This window comes from Sturnus vulgaris, chromosome 1 (genome assembly GCF_052056855.1).
Source record: "Sturnus vulgaris isolate bStuVul1 chromosome 1, bStuVul1.hap1, whole genome shotgun sequence".
In the NCBI taxonomy this organism is placed as follows: Eukaryota; Metazoa; Chordata; class Aves; order Passeriformes; family Sturnidae; genus Sturnus; species Sturnus vulgaris.
Genome location: NC_142243.1, coordinates 29,427,460 through 29,444,799, shown reverse-complemented (window position 1 = coordinate 29,444,799; position 17,340 = coordinate 29,427,460). Strand labels below are relative to the sequence as shown.

Below are 17,340 nucleotides of genomic sequence, written 5' to 3'. Positions count from 1 at the left end.
ATAATGTAGAAGTCTCCTGGCTTGCTCACCTCGAGTTACACTTTAATAAAGATGACATGGAACCAGCTTGTCCATCTCATACACAACCTCTTCTGTTTTGTCGATTTCTGAAAGAGAACATAAACTGAAAGTGCTGGAATGGCCTATGGGAAAAAAACAAAACAAAACAAAACACAAAACCTCCACATTACAATAGGATATTCAGTTTTTAAAATAAATAAATAAAGCCCCATGCTCCAGTTCTGAACCTTTCAAATTTTTCCAGTTTCAGTATTAAAAAATAGTTTTGAGTTTTGTTAGTTCTAATACTGGTGGAACATACAGATCATTCCATTAAGGTGTCAAAGATGCTTTTTTGATACATCACTTCAAAAAGCTTCATTTTCATTCAAATCAGTGCACTTTTCCAGCCTTTTGATTTCCCTTGATTTAAGCAGCAGTTCTCATTAAACCATACTATACTTGCAGAAGGCAAATGGGAAAGTGTGTATATATAAATCCCACACAAAAATTGAAAAGTTTACCTCTAATTGCCCTTCAGTCTTTCAAGTAATCACCAAACTCTGGTAGACATGTCTAGAGGAACTAACATAGTCTAAACTTGAAATAAACTTAAAACAATTACAGTAATTTATTCACTTGAGAAGTATACCTGATTTATCAGCACCATTTAGAACTTGATAAAATTATGGAAAGTGAATGAATGCTGACCCACTTCACTTTCTTGTGATCAATGTAATGAAAAGAAACTCTGGTAAGAGAAGACAGAGAGGACTTGGTGAATGATAGAGTGCCTTTGTTGGCCACTCCAGGCTGTAGCTGTCTGTATGACGGCACCATGAGGGAAAACAAAAGCTTTCTAAAGTAAAATTGCAAGTTATTTTGAAATCTGGACCCATTTGACAGAAGTTAATCAGTCCTGAGTATGTAAATATACCTCAATTTATTTTAATGTTAAAGTACAGTAATACATTTATATGCTCAATGTAACAAGTATATTTTAGCATCGGGAACTTTGTTTTTGCAGCAGTTTCAGAGCACTCTTTAATAATTTGGAAGAATATTTCTAATGCTAGCTATGTCTGGCACCACGGTACTGCCAGGTCTCATGTTTTGAGTATTTCATGGTTGCCAAACACATGTGCAAGCTAAGGATGCCAGAAATGGATCTAAAGTAATTTCTTATTTTTTCACATTTGTGGGGTTTTTTTTCCCCCCCACCTAATCCCCACGATCCAAACATTGTCATCTTTAATTTGGGCGTTTTTTATATGTTTGCATTGAGTTGGAATACGCAATACTTTCTTTTAAATGCTCAACCTAATTTCACTAATATAATAAAGACCATTCTTTGTGCACAGGGAATGCACAATTTACACAAGCTAAACCAGAAGTTTGCATAATGTCATGAAAATCTATTCTTGTTTTGCAAATATGTAATGTAAGCACCGTTTATATTGTGTGCAAGGTGCTCTGAAAAGTAACCCAGTCATCGTATTTGAACCATTGCAGGGAGGGGAGAAAGGAGAGCTAACAGAGCACTTGCAGAAAGATTTTCATCAGGAGCAATTTTTTTAGCAAAACGAGTAGAAGCAAAACACTCAGAGAGTCAAGTCCAGGGTTTCTTTCCTTGTCTTAACTGGGGGAACTAAGATAGAGGCCAAGGATGCCTTGAGTTTTCCTAAATGTGTGACAGCTGCCACAAAAAGAAGTCTGAATGAAAACAGACCACCAAATATTGGTTGCACCAACTTCAGTGGAAGTTTCACCAAGATTTAAGCCTGAAAGAAGGCTCCAGGTTGGGCTCTGAAAAATAGATGCAGTGCAAAAAAATTAAGGAAATTTAAACAACTGTAAGCTCAGTATCCTGGGCTGGAACTAATATTAAATGAAGAGGTGAAGTATGAAGATTATGAGGTATAGAAGAGATAGTTATGCCATTTAAATTAAAAAAAAAAAACCTCAGGGATATACTAGTTATTAAATGAAAAGATCTATATCTGTGTTGGACTTGAAACTAACCAGGGTTTATAGGAATCTTTAAAACCTCGTGTTTAACTGCTGATCCACAGCTTACCCCACAACACAGATGCCAAATGAACAGATAGCTATTTTGGACTATATATATAGATATATAAACATATTAAAATAATTTCCTAAGAAAAATAAAATTTTATGGAAGAGGTGCAGAGACAGCTGAAGGGCCAAATTCTGTTCTTAGTTACAAGTATGTAATTTCAAATTCATGTACTTGCATGTGAGCTGGGAGGAGATGCAGGGAAAAAAACAGATTTGGGCAGAATTTGATCAGTCTACCTCAGCAGACTCCTGGATTTCCAGAATCTGGTTTTGTGTTTCTGTCACTAAGTGAGATCCACCTGCACATTCAATGCATTATGGCTCAAACATGAATGTTATTAATTAATTTTAGCTTCATTAATTACTGCCTTTAATGCTGAATAATTCTGGATCAAATGGAGAAGAATTAAAGGATCTCTAAATCATAGTGAGGATTTTACCCTGATATATCTTCATCGAGCTTGGCACTAAATATTTTGGGCAAGTGCTTCGCGTTATCTTTGATAAAGTTTACAGGGTTCTCATCTTTAACAGCATGGGGAATTGAACAATTCAGTGGGTGTTGCACTGTGCAGGTAATAGCTCAAGGATAAATTATACTTTCCAAGTATAAGAAAGGAGACCCCTGTGGATGATATAAAGACTCATCCACGAGAAGCATCCGCTTAGTTAAAGAACTTCATGTACTCATGCAAAAGGATTCATGTATTCATCAAGGCTGTTGTGTTGCTTTCCCCTACAGGATTCTATAGCCATAGTGTTTATGAATGTTCATATCAAAATTAATTTTGCAAGGAATTGTAACCCTGCCTTGTATATAGGGGAAGTTTATTTTATCCTTGGAAGCATCAAGTTTTAAGCTGTTTGCTCAAAAAAGCTGACATATTTTACAACCTAGATTATTATTTTTCCATGTAAATAAAAAATAAAATTTTTGCACTTCATTCACCTTTATTCTTAACAAAAGAGGAATATTTTCAAAGGCATTTGTGGGAGAGAGTGTTCTCTTTTCTTAGTTTTAAGTGATTTTGGCCTGAATCAGATGTTTTAAAAGATAGATATATATCAAAGAGACAACACATGGAAAGATGTACCTTCAATAAATCTATAACACGGCTGACTGTTCATTATCTTCTCCTTTCTTAATATTGTGACCAGGCTAACAGTCCTTCAGTGAGAAACAAAATTATCCATATATTAGAAAAGGATGCTGGAAATTCAAAGCTCTCAGTTCATTTTTCAGTGGATTATCATTCCTATGGCAGTTTCAAAAATAATTAAGGAGGGAAGAAATCATTGAATGTATACCTAAACTTATGACCCAAATCCAGGTCAGACATACTTTTTGGTATGCAGATCTGGCATGCCCTGCTGAGATTCTTTCTCTTTCAACCTCTGCTAAAGACACCACATGTTCCTACATGGTCTGGATTAGAAAACTTTTATAGAGAATATGCCATTCAGTTTTGCCTATTACAATACAGGACAATGCCCACGAGGTCTTTGAATCTGAGGCTTTTCCCTTTCATACTCCCCTGAGCAATATAATTTGCTACTGATCACAACCAGAAAGAGCATGCTGAGCTGCAAAAGCCTTGGATCTGGCCTCTTATGGTTGTTCTTATATTCTAAGACATCATTCATTAATATTGCCATGAACTGTTTTTAAAGATAGGATGACAGCACCTAATAGGCTTGTAGAAATACTTAAACTTGCAGATATTAATTAATTTATTGTCCTATTATCCTCAGACACCACAGAAAATTCCCTTAAAGAGACCATTCTTTCAGGCTCTTTGTTCCACAAGTCTGCTTACCACTGGGCAAATACCTCAGTAACAGAGAATAAACACCCAAAAGCATCCTCAGTATTAGCAAGTTGCCAGTAAAAGACTGAAACAATTATGCAGGGGGTTATGATTCAGAGCCACTGACTCCATTGTAACAATGTCTCCTTTATCATTTCAACATAGATCACAGCCCCATGCCAAGACAAATCGCCAAAAACTATCAGAAAAATACCCAAGCAGGCATTAGGAGCAACAGCATTAAAGCATATTCAGAGGGTATGTAATGCTCACTCACACCTGTTTGCTGTGTCATAGGGGACTCGGTGACCTTTTTTAGGACATTTTAAGTCCTACTGACTGGGCTGAGCCTATTTGCTGTAGTTTAGCATCTTGTAACTCTGACCAATTATTTTTGTTTCATGTTTAAAAAAGCATTTACTCCAATAGATGTCTGTGTGATATAAGCAGTGCTGTTTCTTCCTGTACTTACCAAGATTCTGAGTATGAATGTGACATTTTGGGTCATTGTGACAACCTCAGATCAGCTATGTGCTCAGAAGCCACAATCTCTCAACAGTGTAGGACTTTGGCAGTGAATAGCTGCAGACAAAATGCAAGTGCAATCATGTGAAAAATGAAGAGCTCTTTCAGCAGAGTACATGTCTTCAGAAGAAGGAATTACTTATTTCTGCATCCTTTTCAGCTCCTAAGCAGAGTTTCTTGCAGAACTCACTGTATCCCCACCATTAAGAAGATATGCATGCTATTTACTGTAATTACTCATGAGGTTTCCTCCTTATCTGCCTTCTCCATTGAATGTAATTAGCCAGTAATAATTTCTGAATAATAACTGCTTACTAATATAATAAGAAATACCAGGAATGGAATTTTCAAAGGAGAGTGAGGAAGTCAACTCCCACTGAGGGTTGTGTTTTTAAAGGAAAGAGTTCACACGCAATTGTTTTTATGGAGTATTACTCACTAATTAGCAGCAAACTGCATAGCAGATCCCACAATTAATGGAACTGGCTGGTAGCTGAAGCACAATTTTCATCAGAGTAATAGATTATTAATCTTAAGGGAGAAAATTACTTCCTTTGTTTCTTTTTTTCATTAACCAAGAATCAGATGATTGGAGAAAAATAAAATCTATTTCTAACTGCAATTGTAGCTGGCATTTTGCTCTACTCAAAATTTAATTTGAGCAGAGAAATTGTTAGACTCTCCCTGGTTAATTCCTTCCATAGGGTGTTAAAGTGGGCTTTCAAAAGGTTAAATAATGATGCAAAGACTGAGTCCTCAGTTTCACAGACCTGGTAGGATTAGACATCAAAGCTCATTCAGATCCTCCAACTAGTCCTAGTAAGGACTTGATAAACATCAAGGCTTCAAGTCTTTAAGCACAGGCATAGGGCATCATTTCAGACATACCTGCCTGCCTAATGCATCAGCCCAGGGCTTACAATATGACAAAGGACAACTTGGGAGGCCTTCCAACCTTCAGGAAAAAATAGGATATACTGAATATTTTCAGATGGCATCAGACATCCACTACTCTCACCTGAAAAATTAGCAAGGGAAAATAGCTTCTCATTTTAGTGAAAGTAAGAAGGTAGACTTTGCTTAGGACCCTGAAACCTCAAGTCAGAAAACAAAAATAGCTGTGCTACTTTTGGTTTGGTCATTTCTGTATATTCTCTGAAGGTGATGAATATTCTGTCTTCCAAAAAAAGTTCAACATACCTGTGTAAATTTCATTGGAGTAATCAAAATATTCAACAAAAATTCTCCTCAATTCCTCTTATGTTTGATCTAAAATGGCTTAGCAGGATTCTGACACCTTCAAGCCAATGTACTTCTGATTTCAGTTGGAGTAAAATCTGCACCACTTTGAATTATATTCCACTTCTCACAGGCTTCAGATAGCATATGAGAAATGGAAAATAGCCATGTCACTGCCTTGTCCATCTCAGCCATGCTATTTAATCTGGTAAGAATGCATCTCCACGCCTTTTCAAACACTGGTGTTTCCAAGATGACTTTTTCTGTGTTTTTCGTAAATTATTTGTTACACAAATTTATGACCAAGCTACTTAACTTAATTTTAAAGAAATAAAATTAAATATTTTCTATAAGATAGCCACCCTAATTACTCCATAAATCTTCAGTCTACTAATATAGAACTGTTCATAAAAAAATAACTGACTACACCTCTGGTTAAAGAAGTGTGGGAAATGTTCCTCAGTTCTCACTTCTTGAGAATTCCCTTTAGAACATCAGAAATGTTGGGAGCTGGACTCCTCAACTAAGATTGTTTTTAAAAGCACCAGAAGTTTTTGTAGAATAATGATAATTATACAGTTAATAATTATACAGATGATAGGAAAAATCTTTTTTTTATCCTAGCAGCAAACAAATGTCTTGAAAAGGTGGTAGTGAGTACTTTGTAGATGGTTCTACCCAGAAGTCTTATCTCCCTCTGAAGAGACAGACTTTTGCAAGAAATCTCTGCTATGTATTTTCTGTACCTAAATCGTGGACTGCTAACTGAAACTCTCTATTCATTTCTTTTGCCAACAGCAAAGCACTTGGACATGGATAATTGCTGTATTGCAAGAGCTGCAGTCATGCTTACACACCTGCACACCTTTGCATGAGCAATGCTTTTAGGACATGACTTAAAAATACTTCCATGACAACGGAACTTCTGCATTTGTTTACTGTCTGGTTGTTCTCTCCGTCATTTGAAGTTTCCCAACAAGCCTGGCCTGAAAGGGACTTTATTCCAGAAGGAAGAGTGGGAAAAAGTTAATGATGAATAACTACATTGTTTAAAATCTGACATTCCCAAACAAATAAGTCTTCAGGAAAAGAAGTAGCAAATATTCAAGTTTTCAGTGTCTTTACAACATCATTGAAGTGATATGTAATATCAAAAGAAACTGCTTTCGGTAAATTGGCAATGGCACCCAGTGAAACTTATATAACTGTCTGGGTTCAGAAGAATACTTGTTTGAATGCCAGTGCTTTCCCAGATTGTGTCAGACACTCCTTTCATAACTGTAAAAAAAAAACCCAGAGCCTTTCCCATCAACTGAAAATAAGCTGATATTCTTAATCTTTTCATTAATGTTAGATAACAGGGAGCTACAGAGAAGAGTAGCTGAACTTAGCGTTATCTGTTGAAAGAGTCTGCTGTTCCAGTTCCAGAGCTTAACAAGATCACAAAGTAGATTCTGAAACAAGGAGGAGCCCAGCATGTCAAGAGTCATCTATGGTACAATTAATTTAATTCGATCCTTTCAACAGCTGTGCTGCTAAAGACAGGCCAGCCATGTTGCATTTTAAAAGGGCTATTTTTGTAGAACAATGTTGCCCAAAGCATTTCCTGTTCTTATCACTCCTACAGCAATGTCTGGAGTTCATTACCAGTAGCTCCTATTTTCAATAGTCAATCTTTTGCAAAAGATGCTCATTCATGTTTTCTCCCTTTCCCCACCAATTTTCCTTTGGAATTATCTAATAATATATCAGTGCTGGACTGATTCACTTAGGAAACAGAGACCTATTCACATCTCAAGAAAAACTGTTGAACAGAAGGCAAATTCTTAGACCACCCACCCACCAAAATCTTCTCCAGCTTGTATGTCTATAAAAATTCAAAATCTTGAAAGAATGAATTTGCATTTTATTATTCAATGTTTGTCAAGTAAGTAATTAAGTAGTCATGTTGAGAACTCAGACTATTCATGGGTTTTTTTCTCTTTTACTGAAAAGTATATACTAAGAACATTTGGTAACAATTTTGTGTGTATTTGTTCTATGCTGATGGTCTTTATGTGATGGTTGTTATGAGCTTGTGGAGTTTTCCTGCTCAAATATAGTATCAAAAGAATAAATGCAAGTGTAACACATTTTGGAAGCTTCAAGGATAAAGCTAAATTTATAGAAAATGTCTTGAATTTGTAGATGAGGGTAAACTAATGAAAGGGACTCTGTGATGTGATGTGATGTGATAGAAGTGAGTTTATAAGCCAGGATGTCTCTTTCAGGACCAAATTCTTAGCGTTCTTTTGATGGAACATGATAAACTGAAGTCCTGAAGTGGTTATGGGAAACCTGGAGCAAAATGGGGAAAAAAATTTATCTCAGAAACTGAAGTTCGGCAAGAAGTGCAAGCCCATGCTTATCTTTAAGCACAAAACAAGTCCTTTAGAGAGAGATCCTGCCTTCACTGAAGTTACGTTTCATATTTCTCAGAGATCCACCAAGGCCCAAACCTCTGCTCTTGTCCATTAACTTCAGATACCTTCATAAACTGCATCTATATCTCAGCCAGCAGACTTTGCCAGCAAGATTTTTCAAGGACAAATTTCACAGAGGAGTTTTGCAAACTGGTGGGAATTATATGCCTGCTTCCCTCTCCTCCAGTGACAAAGATGTTAGACACAGGGAAGTGATATTCACACGGGCTCTATGAAGTATATAATTTTCATGACAAAACCAAGGGAGAGGGATAGTTTTCTTAGTTACTTGATCACAATTAACAGCTATGGGAGAATGTGCATCTCTGCATTGGTTTTACAGTTTTCTAGCTCATACAGTGACTCAGATAGCTTCACCTCCACTGTCTGGTCACCACACACCCACCCCATGCCAGCACCCAGAGGAGCAATTGCACCAGACACTGTGCCTCACCATTCCAGCAAGATTAAAAAATAGGAGCAAGCAAATCACTTTTTTTTTTCTTTTGGCAGTGATATTTTCTGATGGTTTAATGACATTAAACTAAATAGAGTGCAAAGGCTGCTAGGGGCAAGCAGAAATGTCTTGATCAAGGTAGAGTGGCACCACAGCAACCATCATGGGCTTGATCATGTAATTCAAGTACTAAGTTAATGACTTAGATACTAAAGAAAAAAAAAACCAAAGAATGCAGCATGTAATTCAAGTCTGATATGTGGAAACTTGATCTAAGATTTTATATTTATTATTGGGGAAAAAAATGCAAAAAACCTTACACAATGTAAAAATTAGGACTTGTAAGACCTCAGTGTCATAAAGACTTACACACAGGCTTATGTGTCTTTTTGTATTGTAAGTTAAACTCCCAGGAGTGTATTGCTTGATAATCCTGCCTTAAAAGCCAGATATACCACATAAGAACACGTGAATTAGTGGGATATATTTCTAAATGATGATCAAAGAGTGGGTAAAAACAGCCCATTATCTAATTTTGAGGATTTAAATTTTACAGCAAAAGACTTTTAAATGTTGCCAATAATTAAAAACAAAGGAAAAGCTCATAAATGAATGGAACTCATGTATGCATGAAGTGCACAGTGTTCAGAAGTGGTCTCGTGTGTATCAGTTACTGCTGGGTTAAGAACACGGTAATTGCATCCTAAAATTATTTAGCTAAATGCCTGTTTTTTCAGTAATGGGCAAGCTGTTACTGGAAGTAAGCATAAATGTACCACTATTTGTATGCATTATAAAATCTAGAAAAGTGCTGCATTCAGGAATTTCCCGACACTGGCTCTGCAATCTGAACCTCTGAGTCAGATTTTGACTTCTTTTGTATTCATTCAGCACTTGATTAAAACGAGTCAAGTGAACAGAAAGACGTGATTTTTACTGTGCAGGATTGCAGGGAGGCTTTACTCTGTGTGTTTGCAAGGCAGCGAGGTCAGCACAGTGCAAGGCAGGAGGCTGACACACAGCCCAGTAGCTGCTTCTCTCAGCTACTTCAGCCTCCCTGTGACTGTCTGGAAGCTGAGTGGTCTGCCACACCTTCAGCACACACGGACAGGAGCCTGCGAGAAACAAAAGGCAAGACAAGATGCCCAAGTTAAGAAGCTGTTTTCACAAGACTCTTTATATTATCAAAGGGTAGGGCCTAAGGGCAGAGCCCTCCCTTTGTCTCCTCACACATCATAGCCTAACACTCGCTATGCCAGCCAAAAAATAAATGAACCTTCCTCCTTCGTGCCAGTTCAGTTTCAGTCTGCTCCTGGATCTACTTTAGCATGTGGCCCTACACATGCTGATGTTGACACAAGGTGGGGAGAGGTGCAGAGGAGCAGGAGGGCAGAATTGCCTTTTCCAGGAGCATTTTATTGGACGTCCAAGTTTTAATCACACTGATTTTCCTGTGTGAACAAGTCTTGGCCCAGAATTTCCTTTCCTCCTGGCTATTGTCATTGAACAACCCATTCACACAAGTGAGAAAAGGATTAGGTGTACCTAATCTGTGTCCACTTATAGCAGTGGAAAAATCCATATATTTTTTATTAGAGAATTATGAATATTTATATTGCTGTAGACCAGTGTAGTTAAATCACAATACAAAATTCCTATTTTTCATGCCAACATATTAGCATATGTCACACTTGCACCCAAGTAAGTATGTCAAAAAACTGGGGTTTTGTGCTATTTTTACTTCAAGCCAGTGGTTGCCAAATATCTTACAAGAAAAATAATTTCTTAGAAAAAGGAGTTTGACATTTTTTCAGAGCTTATTCCAAAACAAATTCTTAGGACTGAGACCACTGACAGACTGAAAAAAACCTAAAAACCTGGTCTTAGACACTTCAAAGTAATCTAGACTTAAATTGCAATAGTCTGAAACAACTCTGCTGCTCTCAATGTGACAAGAATTATGTCCTGCATATTCAGACATGTTGCAGGACATATACATTATGAGAGTATTTAAACCACTGCTTTGTATTCTTAAGGATGCGTGATGTAAAATGTATCCTTCAACTTTTGCCCAAACCATGGGGGTTTTTACACAGTTTGTATCCCATACCACTAATGAACTAAGGATCACTAAAATCTTCCAGGTTTTGAACCTCAACAAACTTTGTCATGAATGAAGCAGAAGTTACGGGTTTGTAACAGAAGACCAAACAGGGAAACTTCTGGCCTTCTTTCTCTCTGCAATTTTTGATCTCTGTCTGGTTAAAAACTGATTTTCAGTCAAATTCCTATTTCTATTTGCTTGTCACTTTCTCTGGATTATTAATACATAGCCATGAACTCACATACTGGGCTCATCACATTGGTGATTTTTGAATGCCAGTCTGAATGCCAAGGTTTTTGAAAACTTTGAAAGAAAACCAGTCTACTATCAAATTTAGGCATGAATTCGTCTTTTGCTGCATGTTGTCATTTCCATTTGCAACATTTTGAGAATTACTGGGAGGACATGTTGCATAGTATATAGAAATTTCTTCTATTTAATTAGTTTCTACTGAATACGTTTTTTCCCTATGAGCTATTCCATTAGTTCACAGCCCAGACTACTGACCATATGAGGTGACTAATACAAAAGGCAAACTTGAGTTTAAGTAAATCAACACAGTAAGTACAGAGGGAAAAATACCTACTGGCAGAGGTCTCGTATTTGGAAGCTGATTTTCCCATTTCTGTTTGGAACAGTGTTGGAAATGAGCTTCAAAGTAGCAAGACAAGTACAAAATGTTGAAAAGCATTAGTTTATACAGCAATTCTTACTGGGCTTTGCCCTTCAGTCATGCCTCTGAGAAAACAAATTGAATTTCCTGATTTCAAATGGCAAACTCTGCTATTACATACTTTGTGATTTCAAAGAGCATCTGTCATCACACAAAGACAAATACATTTCTTGGAGAAACATCTGGTGCTTTTTTAAACAAGCCTCAGGCCAGGTCTGCGCAATGAATGAAATATGTACTATAGATAGAGTGTTATTTAGTGTTGCTTTTCATTTAATCAACTCTGTGTGGAATGTTTGCATTGTCTTAACTATCTCTAAAATATTGGCTCTCCTACTACTTTAGGCAATTGTTGCCTTTTAAAAACTAAATGCAAAATTATGCTTTGAGTCTAACAACAAAGAGCAGTAAACTTATTCCGCTTGGTTTCCTAGTTCCTTGCAGGACATGTGTGGGAAAAGCAGTAGATGTTCACACCTCTAAGAAAGTGTTTAGTCCTTGTACTTTGAAAAAAAAAAAAAAGAAAAAAAGAAAAAAATAAGATCTGTTCTTTTGACTATCTGAATGTACAATAGAGAAACTATACATCCAACCCCACCCTTCAGCTGAGCTAATACCAAAAATCAGTAGTGTAGCTCAGAAAAGAATACAGAAGAGCTAATCAGCATAGCAGTACCCTTGAAGCCCCATTTCTCAGATTTTGATTGCTTTCTTGGGCACTTTTTGCTGTGATGGCATTAAAATCACCTACTAGCACATTTGTTGCCTCCTGATGAGGTATCACAAACTCATTTGTAACATTGCTCTTATGTCGAAATTCAGGGCAGTGATGGCTGGCAGAGTCCTTTGATTTCTCTCCATGGTAGGTTTTGTCGTGCCTTGTGACTGACCATGTCTTTCATAGTTAATGGATAAGTGGAGGGAATGGTTGAGGACAATGCCATACTGTAAGAAGGCTGATGGGAAATTGATTTTAATAGGGAAGGGAAGGGAAGGGAAGGGAAGGGAAGGGAAGGGAAGGGAAGGGAAGGGAAGGGAAGGGAAGGGAAGGGAAGGGAAGGGAAGGGAAGGGAAGGGAAGGGAAGGGAAGGGAAGGGAAGGGAAGGGAAGGGAAGGGAAGGGAAGGGAAGGGAAGGGGCAGCACTTCTCACAGCATTTCATCTGTGTCCTCTACATTCACATCCTGCTTTTTGGTGAATGGTTCAGCAGTCAAAAATGCAACCAGTACACTAATGTAAATATACTGCATACACTTAGAGGACAAGGAAACAAAGTAGCAAGTATGCATAAATAGATAAGTCATAAAGCACTAAGAAAACACTGAAAGGCAGAATAAACCTTAGTATACGTCTGCATTCATAACAAAACAAAACAAAACAAAACAAAACAAAAAGGACAAACAAGACCTAAGAATGCATAAACAAATAATTAGAACTCAGCTACAAAGATCTATTTCTAGGCAATGTAACGTTCTTCCTATTGAAGTGTATTTTGCAATATTGTCTGCAAATTAAATCTTCTAAGTCAATTCTTGTTCTCATTAAGGATGAGTGTCAACTAAGAAAGTAATTTTGGGGTGCATGTGAACTAACATGCTTAAAAGCATAAAATATTCTCAAACTAACAATAGTCAGTAAGAAATGTACATGGATGGAAAATTATTCCTTACAAGCTCTTGTACAGCTTTGTCTATATTTTTATATATATATTCTTATATATATATATTCTGCTATATATATAAGTGTAACTGTTGGGCTGAAGATAGGATGTACAGAATAGTTACATAAGAATGTCCATGTGAAGCTTAAGAGCTTTTTATCCTCTACAAGCAGGAAAAAACAAATGCAGTAGACATCATATATTTCTTTTGAGCTAAATTCTTCGAGTTAGTGTAGCATTTTTGAAAGCAAAATAAACCTTTAGAAGGATGATGGCAGCCTGGGTAGCAGTATTGTATAGCACACACATTCAACAGGCAGCTCAAATTACAAAGGGCTTTTCCATTGTCTAAGCCAATGATCACAGAGTGTTTGTACCAATGCCAAGTTTTGCACTGACAGATTTGGGTGGGCATTACTGGAAGTGAGCTGCAGTGCTTTTTAAAGAAAATTTGGCAACAGATGCTGAAAAGGTTTGCCATCACTGATCCAAGCTACTCCATTTCAAACCTAATGGCCATTAGTCCAGGAATGTTTTCTAACATGTCTAATATGAAACAATAATTTTTGCTTTCTAAAACCATGTGAATGTTTGAAGATCATAGAATCATAAAATCATTTAGGCTAGAAAGGATCTCCAATATCATTGACTCCAGCTATTAACCCAGCACTGCCAATATACCACATCTACACATCTTTAAATATCTCCAGATATGGCAACTCAACCACTTCCCTTGGGCAGTCTGTTCCAGTGCCTGATAACTCTTCCTGTGAAGAAATTTTTCCTGATATCCAATCTAAGCCACCTCTGGTGCACCTTGAGACCATTTCCTCTTGTCCTGTCACTTCTTATCTGGAAGGAGAGACTCATCCTCACCTCTCTGCAACCTCCTTTCAGGCAGTCATAGAAAGTGATAAGGTCTGCCCTGAGCCTAACTGCTTCTGGTCAGACTTGTGCTCTAGAAGCTTCACCAGCTTCGTTGCCTTTCTCTGGGCATGTTTCAGCACCTCAAAGAGCCGTAGAAGAAAAAATCATGGAAGCTTCCTTGCTCAGAGGGGTAAGGAACATCATTCTACCCAGTATTCTTGGTATAAAATTAATTTATGGTCCAAAAAACATTCTGTCTAATACTAAATCTGCGAGCATAGATTAGTCTTCTCTACTCAAGTTTGGATTCTGGTTCAGCCATAGTACAGACAAACTCAATTACACAAAGGAAATAACAAAATTACTTAATTTCCTTGATGTTATCCCCATAATGTAAAGTTATAGATCTGAAACTAAAGGTTAAGTAGGCAATTATCAGCCGAATTGTGATGGCTGCATCACGTGAATGCAAACAAACGTAGTGGGGAAGGATATAAAATACAGAGACCCACAATTGTTTTGCATTGAACTAATGTAAAGGTGAGAAACATCAGAAAGCAGTGAAAACAACTCCAGTCTTGTTGTGAAGTAAATGTATGAAATATCCCACAAATGTGTAGTGCTAGGCATAAAAACCACATGCCTATATTTGTATTTATGCATATAGTTCTTTGAACACAGAATACTGTCTGATTTCTCTATTTCCACAGAGGTTACACAGAGGGACAGAACAGGCAAAATAATATCCCAAAGTAGGCAGGGATGTGCTTCTATGTAATGAGGGAGATTGCATCAGTCTGAATAACACTTTCCACTTGTAACAGATTCAGACTGATTTAAAACTGATTACACCCCATTCTTCTCAAACAGCTTCCTTTTGTGGCGTGTTCCCATGTGTCAGAAATGAATTATAGCTGCTGCACGCTGATGTCCATGAAGCCCCTGGCTGAAGGAGCCAGCAGCTTCTCTTGGGTGGCTCAGCCTGGGGGCTTTGGGCCAGGGGCACTGTGCTGTGTCTCAGGGGATGACACCAGAGGCGTGGAGCTGGACTCTAAGAGGCCATCACTGCCCCTCTCACCCTCTGCAGACAGCCTGAAATTTATTAATTTGTAAATTAAATTTATTAATGCTCACTTGTTTATTAATACTTTATTTGCTCTGGCTTACCCTTGGCAGGTTACAATATTATGTTCACAACAGAAGATGAAAAAAAGATGAAAAAGTAGGAAATTACGGTAATTAGACCCTTCCTAAAGCCAAATAATTTGGGAAAGGACTTTCATGTGGTAAAAGCCAGTAAGTCAATGAGATGGTTTTCAGAGACAGCGAGCTGTAGTGCCAGAGAAACTTAAGAGTAAAAAAAACTTGTGGTGTGATTTTCTGCAAAGAAGGGAGATGTGGGGAGATTACAGGAATCAAACTAAGACACGAATGTTTTCTTATACTAAGGTTTGGGAATTTTCTTAACATTTAATTTCCTCATTCTTTACTACTGCCAGAGTGTGGGCTTGTACAGTTTTATGCAGCTCAATGACTAATTCTTGGTAGGTATGTTGAAAGATATTTCTTTTGTCATTTTAACCGGAAATTGACCTCATGAGAGTATTCTCCATAATGCCTGTCCATAAAAACGAGAAGTTATAGACATGTTGCAACAAAACGTGATGGATACCGAAAAAAAAAATACTAATGTGAGAAAATAAAAAAATACGTTCATAGACATTTAGTGCTTATTTATAACTACGACAACTTAAATAAATTAAAAATTATCAGCCATACTTTCCTCCAGGTCCAAGTCTCTATTTTGAAAAAACTGTTTCATTATTGAAACTAGTCAGGTTACTGCTTGCACTTAAGAATATTTCCTGTAAGATCATTTTATCCCATAAAATGTATTTCTATCAGGTCTTACAGAAAACTTAATATTTTTGTTAGAAAGCCTTCCTCGTAGAAAAATAATTTTTCAGCAAGTCTTAGTATTCAATGAAAAGAAAATCTTTGAAAAAAAAAGATTAAGCTCTCTCAGTTTACAAGAGCATGAATATTCAAAGAAATTACCAATCCTTTTCTAAAAGACAGATATAAAGAAGCCACTTGTAAAGAATGATTTACTAATTTAAATACAACCTAAGGCTAAACAAGGGTGACAAAGTATCTCAAACCTGAAATTTTCATTAATTTAATTTTAATTAAAATTAATTTAAATTTGCATGAAATTAATCCACTTTTGAAATCTGCTGTTTGACTGTTTATATTAATTTGTTTTAGCTTGATAAGATCAACAGTTTAAAATTCATTAATATAATTATGGAGACATACTACACACAGAGATGATGCAATAAAGCAAGTTAATTCTAAAAAGTAAATTACTTTATTGCTTTCATGTGCTTTCATGAGCATATACTTCCAGATGGGAACACAAATGTTCTCGGGAAAGCAGGACAAAGCAAATTAATGAACATACCTGAAACACGTTAAAAAAGGATGTAGATAAGTTATTAATATAAGCTTAAGTTCTATCATTAGTTAAAAAGTAGAAAATAATGGATGTATAACAAAACCCTCACACATTCGTGCAAACTAAGACAGAGACCACACATACAACACAAAGCCAAACGCTTCCTTGCAGGCCTTTTGCTGTACACTGTGGCAGAGACACTCAGCAAGTACCATTTCTGTCCTTTTATTTATGCTGCTATGCAAACATCATTATCCTCGCTGTAAACCTGGAGAAATTAAGCACAGTGCTGTGGGGATGGGAAGATCAGTGAGCCAAATTTTCCTTTCTTCAGATTGCAGCTTTGGAACTCTTTTCCTGCTGGGTTAGACTCTGTGTACCCGTGAGCTGGAGGCAGCCCCAGAGCGGATGGAGGGACAGTAACCGAGGCACATCGGGTCCCAAGCTCCATGCTGTTACCCTTTCTGTGGATAACTGTGCTCCTGAGCATCTGCTGGCCTCCTCGGTTTCAAATCAGACTGCATGACTTTGCTTACATCTCTCTTTTTTCTCCATCCCACATAAACCTCCTTTGATCTCAAATGGTCTAACTGTCAAAAGTGTCTTCTGCCGTATAAGCATGTCCTTTGATTCTCCTTCTAGTCCATCGATTTTTATTCTTGCAAAAGATTTAAATCCTTTCATCCTTTTTGAAAATGATTGACTTAGTCAGTTTTTGACCTTTTGATCTAGCCATAAATTTTCAATTCTTCTTTTATTTTTTTTATAATATATGGATGTGGTTGGAGGAATCATTTATCCCAACTTTATTTTGCTAACCATTCATGACTGAAGCTTCTTCTTGCTTTAGCAGATATCTTGCAAAGTCCTGATCATCTCACAGATGACTCTTAGCACACTGAAAAAGTTCCCAATTTTATCATGAAATCTTTCATAAAGAAACACCCATTAAATCTCAATGAAGAAAACAGAAAGCGGTGCATCAGTTATCATATTTATAGGTAATATA

The 17,340-nt window shown here is 37.0% G+C and overlaps 1 long non-coding RNA gene across 1 annotated transcript in view; it reads left to right on the top strand.

The window, feature by feature from the left end:
• The window catches only part of LOC148225130 (uncharacterized), a 58,870-nt gene extending 47,102 nt beyond the window's left edge, over positions 1-11,768 (top strand). Inside the window, exons 2-3 of the long non-coding RNA XR_015802780.1 lie at positions 4,053-4,145; positions 6,450-11,768. This is a non-coding gene — a long non-coding RNA (uncharacterized LOC148225130). The remainder of the gene's footprint in view (positions 1-4,052; positions 4,146-6,449) is intronic.
• Positions 11,769-17,340: the final 5,572 nt, after the last annotated feature.